The following is a 20,000-nucleotide window of genomic DNA, read 5'->3' on the forward strand; positions in this document are numbered from 1 at the left end:
CGTCACGCGACCTGAATACACGAATACGTGAACACCGTTACGACGTCAGGCATGATGTCACCACCAATGCATGTGTGACACATAGAAACAAGGAAAACCATCTTATGGACTGGAAGAATGCAGAGCTGCTGATGCGGGAACCAGACAAAATCCGCAGGAAGTGTTTAGAAGCAGCAATCATTCAAGGAACGAACACTATTGAACAAAACAGGGGCATGTTTAACATATCTCCTCACATTATTCCCCTAATACCCATGGCCAGCAAAATATTAAATACTTAAACCACCCTTTGTGGACATTTCGCTCCCGGACGTTTGGGCCAGCATTCTCATCCTTTCCCAGTGTCCAATCCCCCCAACCTCCTCCTCCTCCTCCTCCTCCTCCTCCTCCTCTTCCTTCCCCCCCCTTTTTCTCTCCCCGTTCCCTCCTTTCCCCTTATTTAATCTCAAGCATTTGTATCTCAACTTGTACTTGAAAAAGCTGTAATAAGCGAAACGTCGTACAAATAAAGGCTCCGTCCTCATATGGTGTTTATCTAGTCAATCTTGTCGGCAGACTGCCACTTTTAAGCATATGTGTGTGTGTATATATATATAAATATATATACATATGTATATATTTATATGTATATGTATATATATCTATATATGTATACATATAAATATATATATATATGTATATCTATATGTCTATATATATGTATATATATTTATATGTATATATATGTAATGTATATGTATATATATTCATATATATATATATATATATATGTGTGTGTGTGTGTGTGTGTGTGTGTGTGTTTTTGGGTGTGTATGTATATATATATATAATTTTTTTTTTTTTTTTTTTTTTTTTTTTTTTAAGTAGTCATTCATCTTGTCATTGTACGTACAGGGTTTCTGGAACTGGATTAAAAAAAAGGCAGATAAGTGTGACAGCACTGGAAGTGTAGCTTTAGCTAATGGTCTGGAAGTACATGAGAAGTTAATGGAGTGGAAGGGTGAGAGGAAGGGAAGGGGAAGGTGTGAGTAGAGAAGTTAGAATGAGAACGGGCCCGGAAGTCGAGATCGAATGTCTGGAAGTTCGAGGAAGGTTCTGAGTTCGTGAAGTTCTTCCTTTTCTTCGAAGTCTTGTAGACGCGGCTTCGGAGTCGAAGTCAATGGTGGAAGAGGATAAGTTAAAGAGTTCCTCGTTATCTCTGCTACCTTTTTGGCTTAGGAGGATTATCGGCTCTTTGCGTGACTCGGGTACCATTCTCATTTTCTATTCCTAAGTGGTTTTACACGTGAGTAGTTTTGCTACGTACGTCTACACGTGTTTTCGCGTAATTGCCCATTTACCCTTGCGTCCTCACACGTGAGGAGACACGCGCACCCGTGGAAATGTTCACTCGAGCGTACACACTTACACGTGCGTAAGTACACGCATACATGCTTAATCCCCTCTGTGTACTTAATTGCTCAGGTTTTAGTTAATCACCCGCTCTCTCTGTCTATGTCTGTTTCTTTCTATCTCTGTCTCTCTCTCTATCTATCTATCCATCCCTGTTTGTCTCTATCTATCTATCTATATATCTGTTTCTCTCTATCTATCTATCTATCTATCTGTCTCTGTCTGTCTGTTTCTCTCTCTCTCTCTCTCTCTCTCTCTCTCTCTCTCTCTCTCTCTCTCTCTCTCTCTCTCTCTCTCTCTCTCTCTCTCTCTCTCTCTCTCTCTCTCTCCCTGTCTGTCTGTCTGTCTCTTTCTCTCTCTCTCTCTCACACACACACACACACACACACACACACACACACACACACACACACACACACACACACACACACACACATTCTCTCATTGTTGCTTCATTATTGTCAGAGTAAATAAGTATTCAGTGTGGGGCGTCGGCCGCTTCAGACCTGCCTACCACAGCTAATTAACACGGTGCGTCTTGTGTAGCTCTGCTTCCCACACCTCCGTACTGATGACGGAAGTAGCAGGGAAGAGAGAAGGAGGAGGAGGAGGAGGAGGAGGAGGGCCGTGGGAGGTGGGGGGAAGAAAGGAGGTAATTAAAGGAGGGGGGGAAAGAATTGGAAGGAGAGCGAGTGTTTGGATAAGGATTCTTGTTTGAATGTATGGATAAGGGTTTAAAGAGGGGTTTAAAGAGGTGTATGGGAAGCGGTAGAGAAAAGGAAATTGAAATGATGAAACGGAGGGGTGTATATTTATTTGTTTATTTTATCAACATATATATATATATATATATATTTATATATATATATATATATATATATATATATATGTATATATATATATATATACATCACTTGGACAAAATGTAGTGGCACATTTGTAAAAATATAATCTCGAAGAACCCATAGTCTTAATAAAAGGAAACTTAAAAGAGAGTGACTTCTATATTTCGGCTAATACCAATAGCCCTCTTCGGTTTTTCTATTTTTTTTTTTTTTTTTTAATTATTATTATTATCATTATATTTCTTATGTTTGCGGGTCCCGGAAAGCTTGAGTTCTAAGAAAAGGATAAAAAAAAGTAATTTTTTTCGTCAGATGTACTTTTCTTTTCTTTATATAAGAACGATGAAAGACCTTTGTTATAAACCATGAGTGAGGTATGTATGAGCCCACTGTAACTAAATTTTTTAAGAAAATGCCGAAATAGAAAGGCGGTCATCGAGTGCGTGTCAGTAACGTTATTTTCATTGTAGCTGACAATAGAAAACGTTACAAGAGAAAATAGAAAACGTTAAATGTGCTTGTTACCGAAGGATTCAAGTTCTTACGAAGAAACTTCGGAAAAGAATTAAAGAAAATGTAGGTCGGCAGTCTCCAGGAAGAATCATGTCGAAAGGAAGGAAAAAGGAGGAGGAAGAGTAGGAAGACGATGGGGAGGAGGAAGAGTAGGAGAACGAGGAGGAAGAATAGGAGAACGAAGAGGAGGAAGAGAACGAGGAGGAGGAGGAAGAGTAGGAGGACGAGGAGGAGGAGGAAGAGTAGGAGAACGAGGAGGAAGAGTAAGAGGACGAGGAGGAAGAGAACGAGGAGGAGGAGTTGGAGAACGAGGAGAAGGAGGACGAGGAGGAGGAGAAGAAGGAGGAAGAGAAGGAGAACGAGGAGGAAGAGTAGGAGAACGAGGAGGAAGAGTAAGAGGACGAGGAGGAGGAGGAGGAAGAGTAGGAGGACGAGGAGGAGGAGGAAGAGTAAGAGAACGAGGAGGAGGAGAAGGAGAAAGAGTAGGAGAACGAGGAGGAAGAACAGGAGGACGAGGAGGAGGAGGAAGAGTAGGAGAACGAGGAGGAGGAGGAAGAGTAAGAGAACGAGGAGGAGGGGGAAAGAGTAAGAGAATGAGGAGGAAGAATAGGAGAACGAGGAGGAAGAATAGGAGAACGAGGAGAAACAGTGGAAGGACGAGGAGGAGGAGGAAGAATAGAGGAACGAGGAGGAAGAATAAGAGAACTAGGAGGAGGAGGAAGTGTAGGAGAACGAGGAGGAATAGTAGGAGGACGAGGAGGAAGAGTAGGAGAACGAGGAGGAAGAGTAAGAGAACGAGGAGGAGGAAGAGTAGGAGAACGAGGAGGAAGAGGAAGAGTAAGAGAACGAGGAGGAAGAGTAGGAGAACGATGGGGAGGAGGAAGAGTAGGAGAACGAGGAGAAAGAATAGGAGATCGAGGAGGAAGAGTAGGAGGACGAGGAGGAGGAGGAAGAGTAGGAGAACGAGGAGGAAAAATAGGAGAACGAGGAGGAAGAATAGGAAAACGAGGAGGAAGAGTAGGAGGACGAGGAGGAGGAAGAGTAGGAGAACGAGGAGGAAGAATAGGAGAACGAGGAGGAAGAGTAGGAGGACGATGGGGAGGAGGAAGAGTGAGAGAACGAGGAGGAGGAGGAAGAGTAGAAGAACGAGGAGGCAGAATAGGAGAACGAGGAGGAAGAATAGGAGAACGAGGAGGAAGAGTAGGAAGACGAGGAGGAAGAAGAATAGGAGAACGAGGAGGAAGAGTAAGAGAACTAGGAAGAGGAGGAAGTGTAGGAGAACGAGGAGGAAGAGTAGGAGGACGAGGAGGAGGAGGAGGAAGAGTAGGAGAACGAAGAGGAAGAGTAGGAGGACGAGGAGGAGGAGGAGGAGAAGGAGGAGGAGGAGGATGAGAAGGACAAAATAGATGATAAAGACGACGAGAATGAAGATGGAAGAATCCTATGAATAATGAAGAAAAGGACGAAAGAAGGGAATTAAAACGATTAAAACGAGTCAGAATGAGAGGAGAATGGAGGCACAGGAGATATACATACATACACACATACATACACACATACATACATACATACATACACACACACACACACACACCAAAGGCTTCCCCCCCCCCTTTCATGGGAAGTAGCCAAAAAAAAAAAAGACATAAAAACAACTTCCACCCATTCCATCTTCACATACTCCACTCCTATCCACCCTCTTTCCTCCACCTTATCTTGAACAATAACCAGAATTAAATCTCTATAGTTCTACAGTGTTTGCCGCTTTCATCTTTCATCAATGTATTCTGTCATAAGGTAAATCCTATTTCTGTTTTATCGTTAGCCTGAATAGAATATATCAAGAGGCTGAGAAATTGGGAAGGAAGGAACGGGGAACCAGGATCTCCCTCAAGCCGCAGATAAACGAGTAACCTGTGCCTTATATGCTCAGACAGCCTGGGCAAGTGGCTCACCTGTGGATACAGGATCGAAACCTCACGAGCCACAGTGGCATATGGGGTGTAGGTGTTTGATGGACCGGGGATAAACAAGAAGACCCTGAGAAAGAAGATTCTGTGTTCTGAGAAGCTAAGGAGGACAGAGGGGAGAGGAGACGAAGAAAGGGAAGGCGAGAACGAGACGGAAGGTGGACGGGGAAGGGGTTTCTGGGAGGATTATAAAGCAGGTGAGGTTGGTGAGTCTCAAAAAGGAGATAAGGAAGCGACAAGTTGATAGGAAATGCAGACGAAGGATGACGAAAGGAATCTGATGGACAGACACGCAGCACAGAGATGAAACTTGTTATCATAGATGTTTTGGTGCAGTACGGAGGAGTTTGGCGTAGATTTAAAGAAGACAGATAGACAGATGAAGAAAGAGAGGACAGTATACAGTGTGTGTACAAAAGGGAGCTTCCGAGAGGTTTCAGCGACCTAAATCGAGAAAGAAAACATCAGTGTTTGTTTGTGCATTTACCTTTTACATAGCTGCAGTGCACAGGAATACAGCATTCGTAGGGTCCCATGACTGTGTCCCCACTGGTTTGTGTGTGTGTGTGTGTGTGTGTGTGTGTGTGTGTGTGTGTGTGTGTGTGTGTGTGTGTGTGTGTGTGTGTGTGTGTGTGTGTGTGTGTGTGTGTGTGTGTGTGTGTGTGTGTGTGTGTGTGTGTGTGTGTGTGTGTGTGCGTGTGCGTGCGCGTGTGGCGCACACGCATGCACAGGATATGGTTAGAGGGCTTTGCTGTACTAACATTTTCGAGCGTTTGATGACATTCTTATACTTTTAAGATGCGAGTAAATTTGTTTCCGATTTTTTATCCTTTATGGGTAAGTTCAGAAGTCCCACTCGTGCGGAAACCAACTAAGGTTGACAAAACTCGTAGTGTAAACGCGATAAGAGGAGCAAAAAGTAGAAATCGGAAGACCAAAGAGTGTATAGAATGTAGGAGGAGTGTTGACACAAGAGGGAGGGCAAAACCGAAATGCCATTTAGGGAGACAGGACCACGCGCTGAAAAAAGAGAAGAGGAAGCGAGGGAAGGAGGAAGGAAAGAGAGGGGGAGGGGAGGGGAAGGGAAGAGAGGTGAGGGAAGTGTGAGGAGTGGAGGTGAGGGGAAAGAGAGGGGAGGGTAGGGAAGGGGAAGGGAAGGGAGAGGGGCGGAGACGACGGGGAAGCTAAAGAAGGGGAGAGAGACGGACAGGTGCCTGAATTCGCCCGGTCTCCGCCTGTTCCTGAAGAGTGCCTGCGCGACGCACTCTTGATGTACACAAGAGGAGAAACCGAAGCTCAGCATGGTGCCTTTGAGTATCTAGTTCCCCTCTGGTCGTAAGAGGGAAGAAGAGAAGATGAGAGAAGAGGAGGGGGAGGGAGGGGGTGGAGGTGGAGGAAGAGGGGAAGAAAGAAAAAGAGGAAAGGGTAGAGGAAATGGAGGAGGAATAAAGGAAGGGAGGAGGTGGAGGAAAAGGTGAAGAAAAAAAAGGAGGAAAGGGTAGATGAAATGGAGGAGGAGGAATAAAGGAAGGGAGAAGGTGGAGGTGGAGGAAAGGTGGAGGAGGAGGAAGAGGAGAAGAAAGAAAAAGAGGAAAGGGTAGAGGAGATGGAGGAGGAGGAATGAAGGAAGAAATAGGAGGGCGAGGAGAACGGGGAACAGGATATGGTGCAGGAGGAGGAACAGGTAGGTGTAGAGTGTTAAAGGGATTTTTTTATGACGGAAAATTAAGGAAATTTAGAGAAGGAATGGGAGTGGAAAGAAAAATGTGAAGGAAATGACAGGAACCTTGAAAGTGTCGCCTTCGAGTTTTACCTGTGGTGGAACTTAGATAATTTTTTTTTTCTTTTTTACAACAAAACTGAAAATTAAGACAACAATAATAGAGAGGACCAAAAGAGGAAAAAGAAAAGAAACTTGCGAAGAAAGAGAAGCAGAGAGAGTGAGAAATATAGATAGTGGATGGAAGGAGAGAGATAGGAGAGAGGACGGATGTGAGGGATGCGCCGATGGGCAATAAGGATTAATGACCTGAGAAGGAGTCAGGGTTACCTAAACGAGTGTTTCGTAAAGCTTGATCGTGCAAGAGTATTTAATGCCCGCGGAGGTATGAAAATGAGGTTAAGTCGAGTAAAAATAAGAATGGAATAAAGAACGAGAAAATAGCAGAAAAAACGAGGGTAGTGTATATAAGGACAGCAAAGTTTATTTAATCATTCATTGCTCTACTTATTTACTTATTCATATTTATCTTTCTATAAGTACAATGTGCATGTATATCATTAGAATAATTATTTTGGTGTGAATGATTATATATGGGTATGTGTTTCAAGCATACAGTAAAGTGGCTTAGCATTGCTTCTTTATAAATAAGTGAATAGCTTGCTAGACAAATGTATATCTATGTTCCCTATATTTGGCCTGATTTTGTTTGGTGTAGACAAATAGATACGGTTTTCCCGACATGCTGGTAATATGAGCAATAACGTAGCTTTCCCAGCGGCAAACATCATTTGCCAAACAGGAACCGGGAGAAAAAACGCCTCAGGTAGCACATCGCTAGAGACTTTCCTTTTTCCAGAATTCATTTTTATAGACTCCTGTCATTTTGTCTATTTGTGTATCAATTTTTTCATTAGTTAATTCATTTGTTGATTTTTATTTATATGTATATTTTTTACAATATCATTGATAATCTGCAAACAATCTAAAATGAATGGAGAAGGTGAATCCTGGTAGCTTCATAAATACAAAGGATTACAAAGGCGGAGCATGTCGACAGGAGACCTTTTGGACCATAACTAGGTCGGATGCGAAAAGAATATAACAATGATAAATAGATAAATTAATTAATTTATTAAGTAATTGAATTAAATAGATAAAATAGAATAAAAATTATAATGACAAATAGTAACAGATAAAATAAATAAATGTATAGTTATAGTTAAAAAATAAACAAGTAAATAGTAAATAATAATAAATTGACAGATAAATAGGAATAAATGATAATCAAAGAAATAATGATCACTATGTCACATGCTGTTCCCGGAAGGCTGGTATGCTAGCCTTCCTGGTAAGTTTAAATAAGGAAATGTCGGAAGCATACGATATATGGCTTCCTCATGAATGCAGTGTTACCAACGCTGCGAGGGGATACGATCAAAAGCTATTTTTCAGTATGTATCGTCTAATGATTCAAAATATTTCGTTCAAGACGGGCACCAATATGTCTTTGATCGTGTACTAAAGATATTATCTATTTTATTTTTTTAAGAAGACCTTATTTTATATCAAATGCAGGAAAAGCTCTATAAATCAAATTTATTTTTGTAGAACCAATTCACCATGTATTTTTGCATACACCAAACTAAACCCAGGTCATGTTATGCTAGCAAAATAGTGTTTATAGAACACTGGGCCAATCTATATTGACCAAGGATCAAGACTAGACGTACTGACAACCTACTCTGCAAAAAATAAAATAAACGAATAAATGAACAAGATAAAAAAAGATCATCATGGGACCGAAGACAACCTAGCAGTTGCTTCTCAGTGTTCTAGGAAACCAATGAACGAGGCCAGCAAGAAATTAAGGAAAACAAACAAGTGGAGACAACAAGCCTCTTGTGTGACTGGAATTCGAATGTCGCAATGAAAAGGAGAGAGAGAGAGAGAGAGAAATAGAGAGATAGACCTTTACTCTAGTTTTCATTTTAATGTTACCGAAGTCAGTACATTTATCCTTTGTACTCTGATATCTAGGGCAACGAACAGACGTCGGGAGGGATCATAATGACGTCAGGATTCAAAGAATATTCCATCCTGAGAAAGAATTACACACAAAATGTTGGAGTGGAGATTTTAACGCAGAAGTAGGTCGAAACAACTTAGCCAAGCCTGTGGGAGCCTACGTCATAGAAATGAGATGCCAATTAGTAATATTTCGAAACTTTAGCTAAGAATACAACTCAACTGTGATGTCTGCAGTTAGATATTTTTTCTTTATTTATTTGTCTGTCTGTGTTTATTTATCTAATTACATGTTTATCTTATATATTGTTTATTTATCTAGGTATTTATTAATTGATTCAGTTACCTATTTGTTTTTTGTGCTTATTTTTGTTTTCGATTCCTTTATTTATTTGTTTATTAATTTATTGATTGGTTGATTGATTTATCTTGCTATTTATTTATATACCCATTTATTCATTTATTTATTTATCTTTATATGTCTACCTCCCGCTTCATTGGGGAGAGATGAGTTCATTTTTGTGTTGTAATTGTTCCTTTTTTATCGTTTTGTGAAATATTTACTTTAACCGTTTAATTGTTGAAATGTTTGTTTTTTGTTGATAAATTTTTTTTTCACCTATCTCTGGTGTAGTGTAGAGTTTTATTTTTGCTTTTTTTTAATATTTACAAATGTGTTTCTTGCTTCCTTCCAGTATGCTGCCTTTTCACCGTATGAATAATTATATTTTATTTGATTTATTTATCTATTTATTTATTCATTTACTTATCTAATTTTATTGATATATTCATTTTGTATATTTATTTGATTTATTTTTATTTATTTATTTATAATTTATTTATTTACCTATTTTAATTTAATTTTTTTTTCATTTATTTATGTATTCGTTTATTTATTTTATTTTATCTATTATTATTATTATTATTATTATTATTATTATTATTATTATTATTATTATTATTATTATTATTATTATTATTATTATTATTATTATTATTATTATTATTTATTCACCTTTTTTTATTTTTTTTTTTTTTTTTTTTTTATTTTGTAATGAGACGGAATCAATGCCTACGAGGGGGAGATTATTCCAAAATCAAGCAACAGATGGCTCTTCAACAATATGTCACGAGTTCATCCACTTCAAATAGTTGCAATACATAGATAGCATTGTAACTTTTCCAGGGGGAGAGGGGTCTTCGTGTATAGGGAGTCGACATCAAACGTACATTATCACTCATTCATTCATTCTCTCTCTCTCTCACACACACACACACACACACACACACACACACACACACACACACACACACACACACACACACACACACACACGTATGCACACGTGCACACATACGTACGCACACGTGCACACACACACGTACACGCGCGCGCGCGCGCGTGCTCACGCAAGCATATCAAATGTTTTCTGTATTTCTATGTGTTTACTTTGTATTTCTGTTTAATTTCCAGGTTTTCATGTCTGATTTACTCTTTAGGACTTTTGGTACTCTGGGTGTTTACGTATACTGAATAAAATCGCTTGGCGACGGCCAAGATAAATCTATGAGTTGTGAAAAGGAGTGGAATCGCTTAGTAGCTTTGATGAACACAGTGCTCAGCTATCATGCACCGCACATTCCAAATAAATACATAATGAACTAATAAATTAATAATAGGGCAAGTTGATATACTAGTACATCTTGACATCAACCCCTCTCATTTGTAAAATAAAATAATAAAAATAGTAATGATAATAAATCGAAATGAAAAAGTGGACCCTCTGTTTTCTGTAACTATATAAATATGTATATATTTATGTTTAATCTTGTCAATGTAACTATGCACCGAACCCAGCGTATAAGGGAGAGCTGAACGCGAATGATATAGAGCAAATTTCAGAACGAGTAAGGGACATAGGTTGAAAGAAAAAGCAACAGTTCAAAATAAAAATAAAATAAAAATAAATCAAGTTTCCATGCAACAATGGAACGAAACTGAACCGGGAGAGTCATCCAAAGAACGTTTAAAGATGGAACGGTCCAAGCTTCCAAAGAACAAACTCAGAGGCCTTACAAATGAACGTGACCTTCCAAGATCAAGGGAGACGTTCGAATGAACGTGGGAGGTTACTGACCGTGATGGTATAGACGTAATGGTATATTGAAGGCACTTGTCAAAAGTGATAGTAGTTTGGATGCATGAAGGATAGTATTAACAAGCTACAACTCAGTGGATCATGCATGTAATCATATAAAGACTCGTCGTTCAGAAAGGGATGGAGATTTGATTACTTGTTCAATGTGCAAGACTCTCCGTAGACTTGCGAGATATTGTTCCAGTTATGTCGTCATTGGTGGACTCGAGGATGACGTCATCAACGCGGAATATCCGGGTATTTGCAATGTGTCAGATGGAATAAAAAGTCTTATTATATTCTCTTATTTCTGAGCCTTAATAAGGCCAATGGCAGTGTCAACTGTAACGCGAAGGACAAGGACAATACAGAACACCAACTTCAGCACCAAATCCACCACCAACTCCAGCACCAATTCCAGCACCAATTCCAGCACCAATTCCAGCACCAATTCCAGCACCAACTCCAGCACCAATTCCAGCACCAACCCCAGCACCAATTCCAGCACCAATTCCAGCACCAATTCCAGCACCAATTCCAGCACCAACTCCAGCACCAATTCCAGCACCAACTCCAGCACCAACACTAACACCAATGTCATAGCCACCAACACTACAACCACCACCTACCAACACCACCTACCAACACCACCTACCACCACCATCTACCAACACCACCTACCACCACCACCTGCCAACACCACCTACTAACACCACCTACCAACACCACCTATCAACACCACCTACCAACACCACCTACCACTACCACCACCACCTACCAACACCACCTACCAACACCTACTAACACCACCTACCAACACCACCTACCAACACCAACACCACCACCACCTACCAACACCACCCACCAACACTACCACCTACCAACACTACCACCTACCAACACCACCCACCAACACTACCACCTACCAACACCACCCACCAACACCACCACCTACCAACACCACCTACCAACACCACCTACCAACACCACCCACCAACACCACCACCTACCAACACCACCTACCACCATCCAACATCACCTAACAACACCACCTACCTCCACCACCTACCAACACCACCTACTACCTCCACCTACCACCTCCACCTACCAACACCACCTACCAACACCAACACCACCTACCAACACCAGCCTACCACCACCACCTACCAACACCACCACCTACCACCACCACCTACCACCACCACCTACCACCACCACCTACCACCACCACCTACCACCACCACCTACCAACACCATCTACCACCACCACCTACCAACACCACCTACCAACACCACCTACCAACACCACCTACTACCACCACCACCTTAGTTAACTCGGTCCTATAGTCTAATCAGTGTGTGTAGGTGGATCAGTGAGGAACACGATTGTTATTCAATGACATAATTGTGGTGAGGAATGCAGTTGTCCCTTGCAATTACCGAAGGACTCTTAGTAGTAGCAAAGCTGCAATTAAAACAAATATACAAGTCTATCAAAGGAAACACCAAGCGAGGATGGTCTTCTTATTAGTGGTGCGTTTCGCTCGTTAGAGTTTCATTAAGCGAAACGCCGTACTAATAAAAGCTCCGTGTTTCTTTAAATAGACACGCTGACAACCGCCAACGGCATACGAATATACAAGTCGTGAATTGAAATGACAGGGCGAAAAGCAAGCGTGTTTGGTACTCCTGTGGTTAGAAATCAGTAATGAAGATGGAGAACTCGCCCATACAGACGCAGGACAACGCAAGATCCTTTGTAGGCTACGAACTGTGTACGTTTTTGACGGATATGGCGTAAGTACATGTGATCCACCATGATCTTTGTATCACGTGCTGGACTCGTGATCGACAGTTATTTCCCGCTCAGAAGAGAGCTAAGAGCTCGTATGACCGATCTATGGGTAATGCTGTGACCTTACACGCACACACACACACCCAACTCCCTGCCCACGAGAGTTGGAATAACAACTCGAAGCGCAGCGATACTGAAATTATTTCAGCCCCGGACAGGATTCGAACCCGGACCGCCGTAGTGACAGTCGGGGACTCTACCAACCGCGCACGTGTGTTCACACATGTACACATACCATGCACACACTTTCGTACGGTGACACGGCCCCTCATCACGCATAGAGCCTTGGCATCCACACGGCCTAGGCGGATCATGCGCCAAAAGTAAGAAATAGACATGAGTTACCGACATCATGTAGTTATAACAAACCTCAGCTTTACACTCAACTTGTTTACAAAAAGAAATTTTATTTCTCGTCTTAAGAAACACGTTTATTCCTCGCTTTCTCCCTTACTCCTCTTTTGTTTGTGTGCTTGATCGACTATATACCAATGTGTGTGTGTGTGTGTGTGTGTGTGTGTGTGTGTGTGTGCGTGTGTGTGTGTGTGTGTGTGTGTGTGTGTGTGTGTGTGTGTGTGTGTGTGTGTGTGTGTGTGTGTGTGTGTGTGTGTGTGTGTGTGTGTGTGTGCGTGCCTATCTGTGTCTCTGTATTTCTGTCTGCCTGTCTTTTAATCTGTCTATCTGCGTCCCTCTATATTTCTGTCTACCTATTTGTCTATCTGGTATTCGTCCTCCCACCCAATGTTCTGTTCGGCTGCTTGCCTGCCTGCTTGCTTGCGTGTCCCTCTATGTCTCTCGAGATAGGTGAGTGTGCGTGTGGTGTGTGTTTACGTGAATATATATATATATATATATTGAACATTTTTAGAAGCTCCGCCATGGGATACGAACCCTGACCCGTGCGTCGATAATCACGAGGCTAAGACGCTAGCTTATCGACGCACGGGTCAGGGTTCGTATCCCATGGCGGAGCTTCTAAAAATGTTCAATCTGTCTTAAACATTCCCAACATATATATATATATATATATATATATATATATATATATATATATATATATATATATATATATATATATATATATATATATATATATTCCCACGTAATTTTCTCCTAACTATATACACACGTGCTTACATACACCAATTTTTTTTGCTTGCGTGTGGTCATCATATACACATGTACTTAAGGTCTATGCGCATGCTTACGTTTTTGTACGTCTTCGTGTTTTAGCTCTGTGTCCGTGTCACTCCAGGTTCCCGACCGTGAAAAAGCGCTTTTTTATATAGTTAGAAAGAGCACCACACCTACATACTCGTGAGAAATGGCCTGTAAAATAATGTGTCTGTACTCGCGGAACATTTTGCGCTGGTGGCACATCAACCTCATTGGTGCGATGAAGGGGTCCATCTAGAATTCTTCTCAACTGTGTCTTCCCGTAAACCTTCCCACCCATTCCCCATCTCATCCCCAATCTCCACCTTCTCCTCATCCCCACCTTCTCTTCATCTATCAGTTGTTTTAAGAAACGGTTAGACATATTTATGGATGGGGATGACAGGTGGTGATGGATATGGAGCTTCCTTGTGTAGGCCTTATGGTCTTTTACAGTCTCCTTCATTCTTATGTTCTTCTTTTGTTCTTATGAAATCCACGTGTGACTTCATCCTTTCCCCCCATACGATGGTTCCCGTTACCTCATTAACACACTAACCAACCCCCGAGTTTCATACGTGTGGCTCTCCATTTCATGCATCTCTCTTCCCGTTCGTCATATAAGTTGACCAAATTACAAACATTTACGGTGGTATTCTTTAAAAAAAAAAAAAAAAAAAAAAAAAAAAAAAATCTTTCCTTATAGAAATATTTATATAAATCCTTGGAAGGGAAAGATTTATATAAGGAAAGATTTCATTTTTAAGAATACCACAGTAAGAGTCTTACGGTGGTTTTCTTAGAAAAATGCTAATATAAATCTTTCCCTTTTAAGGATTTATATAAGATTCATATAAGGATTTTTTTTTTTTTTTTTAAGAATACCACCGTTAGTCACTTTCCGTCGCTCTTTCCTTCTCCTCTTTGGCCTTCTCTTCTTAACCTCTTCATCACCGCTCCCAGCCTGCCATCATTCTTTTCTACATCAGACTCCTCACTTCCCAGTGTACTTTCGAGTTTAGCTTTTCATGGACATCTTCCTACTCTGTTTCCGCCACCCACTTGTACCTTTTGCATTTGTCCGACTGTTCCCTGTCCCAATCGTTTTGTCCTATTCTCTTTTTTTCTCAATTATTATTATTATTATTATTATTATTGTTATTATTATTATTTTATTTTATTTATTTATTTATTTATTTATTTATTTATTTATTTATTTATTTATTTATTTATTTATTTATTTATTTATTTATTTGTTTGTTTGTTTGTTTGTTTGTTTGTTTGTTTGTTTGTTTGTTTGTTTTTTTTTGTCGTGTCACCTCTTCTTCCCACATTCATCCCCTTCCCTCAGCCTCTTCACACTTTCAGCACGACATTAGTCTTTACATATTTGATCATGGTTTTCGCCAGATTTGTCTTATTCAGCACGAATTAGGGGGATTCCCCCAACACTCGAGCCTGAATTATTCTTTCCCTCAACAGCAAATACACATTAGATGCCTTTGATTTTCTTACCCAGTGTCTGAATGTTTATGTTCAGGGTTCTGTACCTTTCCAGGAGCCAAAATATTGTATTATATTGTATTAGATTGTATTTCATGTAGTATGTATTATACATGGGTGGAGGACAGGCAAGAAAAGTTGATTACCTCTTAGAATCAAAAGGCTGAGGATGCTCGAATTATTGTGTATGTGTATAGATACGTACACACATGTACGTACACACACACATACACATACAAATACACATACATACACATATAGACACTCATACACACACACGCACACACACGTACATATATAGAAACACACACACACACAAACACACACACACACAAACACACACACACACAAACACACACACACACACACACACACACACACACACACACACACACACACACACACACACACACACACACACATACACACACATACACACACACACATACACACACATACACACACACACACACACACACACACACACACACACACACACACACACACACACACACGAGTTGTTACTCCAACTCTCGTGGGCGGGGAGCTGGGGATGTGTGTGTGTGTAAGGTCACAGCATTACCCATAGATCGGTTATACGAGCTCTGAGCTCTCTTCCGAGAGGGAAATAGCTGTCGATTACGAGTCCAGCACGTGATCCAAAGACCAAGGTGTGTGTGCGCGCACACACACACACACACACACACACACACACACACACACACACACACACACACACACACACACACACACACACACACACACACGAACATATATACAAGTTCTTTTTTCATTATTTTTCCTTCTCTTAAAATACTCGTGGAGGTTCTCCTTTGCAACGTTGAAAGGTTCCACCTTCTTTTCATGTTTGACAGAATATCGCCCCCCGACCCTTGTGTGCCTCTTCATCGTTTCATCGGCCATCGTTCCGCATTGAAGGAAGAGGAGGAGGAGAAGGGGAAGAGGAGGAAGATAAGGAGTAGGAAGAGAGAGTAGGGATACGGGAGGAGAAAGGAAGAGGGGGAGGGGAGGAGAAAGTAAGAGGAGGGGGAGGGGAGGAAGATAAAAAGAAGGGGAGCAAGACAAGGGGGAAGAGAAGAAGGAGGAGGAAGAGAGAATAGGGATAGGGGAGGAGAAAGTAAGAAGAGGAGGAGGGGAGGAAGACAAAAAGAAGGGGAGCAAGACATGGGGAAGAGGATGAGGTAGCGGTGGAAGCGGTGGTGGAAGGGGTGTTAGTGGTGGTGGAATGGGTGGTGTTGGTGGTGGTGGTGGTGGTGGTGGTGGAAGGGGTACTGTTGGTGGTGGTTGTGGAAGGGGTGGTGTTGGTGTGGTGATGGTGGAAGGGGTGGTGGTGGCGGAAGAGGTGGTGTTGGTGGTGGAAGGGGTGGTGGTGGTGGTAGTAGTGGTGGAGGAAGGGGTGGTGGAGAAGGTGAGGGTGGTGGTAGGTTGTAAAGGTAGAGAAAGAGAACCAAGCAGAAATGAAATGGAAGGTGTTGATTCAAGGAAGGTGGCTATCCTAGTACTGACTTTTCCTGTTGTTCTAGTTGTTCTTCTTGTTGTTGTTCTTGTTCTTGTTGTTGTTGAAACAACTGAAAGGTGGATCTCCGAGGAACTCTGACGTTATTCTAGTAAGAACAGGAAGTCAAAGGGAAAGAATAAAGACACCAACGCCATTGTTTGCCATCGTAGATCTCACTCGACGACGACGATGACAAACTCCGAGATACCGAAGACACGGAACGACCTTCCCCAAGCGTCCATTTTTCGATGACGCAACACTTCTCTCTTTCTTCTTTTTTTCTTTTTTTTTTCTCTGCCACTATCTTCATCTTGATGTATTTTTCCCCGTTTTTGCATGTTTCTTCACAGTATTGTTTGATACCCCGTCTGATAGTTGTAATTATTATAAAACCGTAATACAATAATTTCTTCGCATTCCTTTGAAATTACTGAAGTAATTGTGTTTGAAATTTTATAATTGCATTCCCTTATGCACTTTTCCTTTTCTCACCCTCTATCTCAATATGTCTATTCCTGTCTTCTCCTATCTTCTCCTGTCTTCTCCTGTCTCCCCCTGTCCCCAATAGTCTCACCCTGTTACCCTGTCTCTCCCTGTCTCTCCCTGTCTTCCTCTATCCATCACTATCCATCTCTCTCCCTCTCTCCCCTTCTCTCTCCCTATCCCTCCCAATCCGCCGTCTCCCTCTCTTCACCTCTCTCTCTCTCTCTCTCTCTCTCTCTCTCTCTCTCTCTCTCTCTCTCTCTCTCTCTCTCTCTCTCTCTTTCTCTCTCTCTCTCCTTTCTCTATCTCTCTGTTTGTCTCATTTCTCTCTCTCTGTTTATGTCTCCTCTCTATCTCTTTCTGTCTCCTCTCTCTCTCCTCTCTCTCTCTCTCTCTCTCTCTCTCTCTCTCTCTCTCTCTCTCTCTCTCTCTCTCTCTCTCTCTATCTATCTATCTATCTATCTATCTATGCCGCACCCTCCCCCCTCTACTACAAGAAAATCATACACTCTTGTAACCACTCTCCACTGCATGAATACGTAGAGTTGTATTAAGACAACACTACGACCTCTTCCGTCTCTCCCTCCCAAGATATCGCAAACACGGACTCCTTGTTCGCAGACACAATATCGTGACTGCACGGCTTCGCCTGGGTCACAGACCGCTGTGGCAAGTCTCTGAGGCGGGGGACGTACCACACTACTCCACGTGCGAGCTATGTGACAATGCCAACGCTAATAGTCTCCACCACTACTGCCTCGAATGTCCCTCAGTAAGAGACCTATTGCCCCAAAGCCAATACCTAGTACGTGTGTCTCACTTTCTCTTAACGGACAATAATATAGACACTGTCCTGACACAACACCCTCACTTTTGTGGATGCTGAAGCTTACCTGACCTTCATTACCAGTATATTTCCCTTTACAGATTGTAATGGAACTGCCTTATGGTTTCATGCAGTCTCCCTTTCTCTCCTTTGGTCTTATGTTCTTATTGTTGCCGTACAGCTTCACTGTACGTAGTAACGTGACCTGCGCGTCACGCACTCTTATGTATAAATAGAAATTACCTACTGTACTATGTTTGTCGCTCTATGAGCGTAAAAAATTTATACAAACAAAATCTCTCTCCCCTCTCTCCGTCTCTCACTCTCCCTCCCTCCCTCCCACCCCCCTCTCTCTCTCTATCTATCTATCTATTTATCTATCTATCTCTCAATAATCATTTGAACAGCATTTTAGTTTTCTTTAAAACATAGATTCCATCCATGTACTTTCCAAGTTAACATGGTTGACCTACTGCTTTTTTACCCAGACGATTTTATTCCCTTAGGGAGCAACCCCCCTATTAATTATGTGCTAATCTTCGCGCCTGATTAGGGTGATTTTGACGCAGGAGTCAGGGGAGCCTTCTTTGGAGCTGTTGGGTGTCATGTTTAACAGATCACTGTCTTCAGGGCGTTCTTCGGGGGAAGTCAACGCGCGCACTCTCAAGGAAGAACTTTCAGCCGACGGCAGATACCTTTATATGACACAGGCTATCAAGGACGACAATGGAGACGTGTATGTAAGGAAATACATGTACAAAATCCAAAGTGTAGAGACCCTGGTAGAGCCTCTACCCAAGGACTTAAGCGGTTTCCTTTTCCAAGTGTTCCAGCCCTCACAAACCGATGATCAGGACAGGAGATCTGTGAAGGAAGAAGACAATGGAAAATATATGGAAAAGTTTGATCATTATAGAAATCAAGAAGATAGGGTAAGATCAACAGGGTCCCAGACATATCCAGTCGAAGTTCACAACGATGGACCTGTAAAAGACAGAAGTATTATTAGTGATGGAAATCGAAGAATTAAGAGAGAAACTGAAAATAAGGACAGTGATAATGCAGAAAGGAACGTAAGAAAGGAAATAGTTAAGTCAGTGAGTAAAAATGAGGAAAAGAAAGATGAAGGAAAAAGTAAAAGTTCAATAGAAGGCAACAGAAATAAAGTGAAAGTAATAGATATAATACCAGGCAGTAGCGGCCGTCGACGAAGTGGCTGCGAGTCTTCTTCTGGTGTTCCTGGGCAGACACCTCGAGTAATTCCTACTCCAGCAAACTGGAAAGAGAGGATGAGTAGTAGTTCCAAGAACTCTACTTCCTCTGAACAGGAGCGACCGGTACACTTCAACAGACAGACTTCAGGACTGGGACCCTTAAAGTCGTTGTTAAACAAATTGTCTCCCAAGAACTTCGACAGGGTTACTGAGCAAATTCTTGTGTTTCTCAGCGATAACCCGTCGACAGCAGAGAGTGCGGCATTTTTGGTCACAGAGTTTGCAACTCATTAGCAGTTCTATTCGAGAACGTACTCGAAACTCTGTAGATTGCTCCGAGAGAAGCTGCCCAAAGAGAGTGCCCAGGATTACACAAACCATCTGGTGCAGGAGTGTCAGCGCCGTTTTGAAACGGCAAAATATTCGAATTCTTCCGGAGAGAGTCAGGGCACAGAGTAGGAATTAAACTCGATGATAAGAAGAAAGCAATATATAGCACTGTGCACTTATATTGCAAACCTCTGCCTGGATGGCATTTTACGGCCGAGAAGAATAGTCTCCTGTGTACAATCTCTGTTGAAGAAACGAGATGAGGTTTCCCTAGAAGCGGTGTGCGCCTTCTTGGAAACGGCGGGTTTGGCATTGGACCAGGCAGCCATGTCCTCCCCCGTAGGAGCGCAAGCTGTCAACGCAATCTATGCCTCCATCATTGAAATCACGGAAAAGAAGTTGACTAGCAACCGCATGAGGTACCTCTTATTGGACGTCCTCGAGCTTCGACAACGTCGCTGGAGTCCGCGAAGGACAAAGGAAGATCCTCACAATGGCCAACATGATTG

Source organism: Oratosquilla oratoria, chromosome 13, assembly GCF_046742065.1.
Source record: "Oratosquilla oratoria isolate Oo_2021 chromosome 13, ASM4674206v1, whole genome shotgun sequence".
Lineage (NCBI taxonomy): Eukaryota > Metazoa > Arthropoda > Malacostraca > Stomatopoda > Squillidae > Oratosquilla > Oratosquilla oratoria.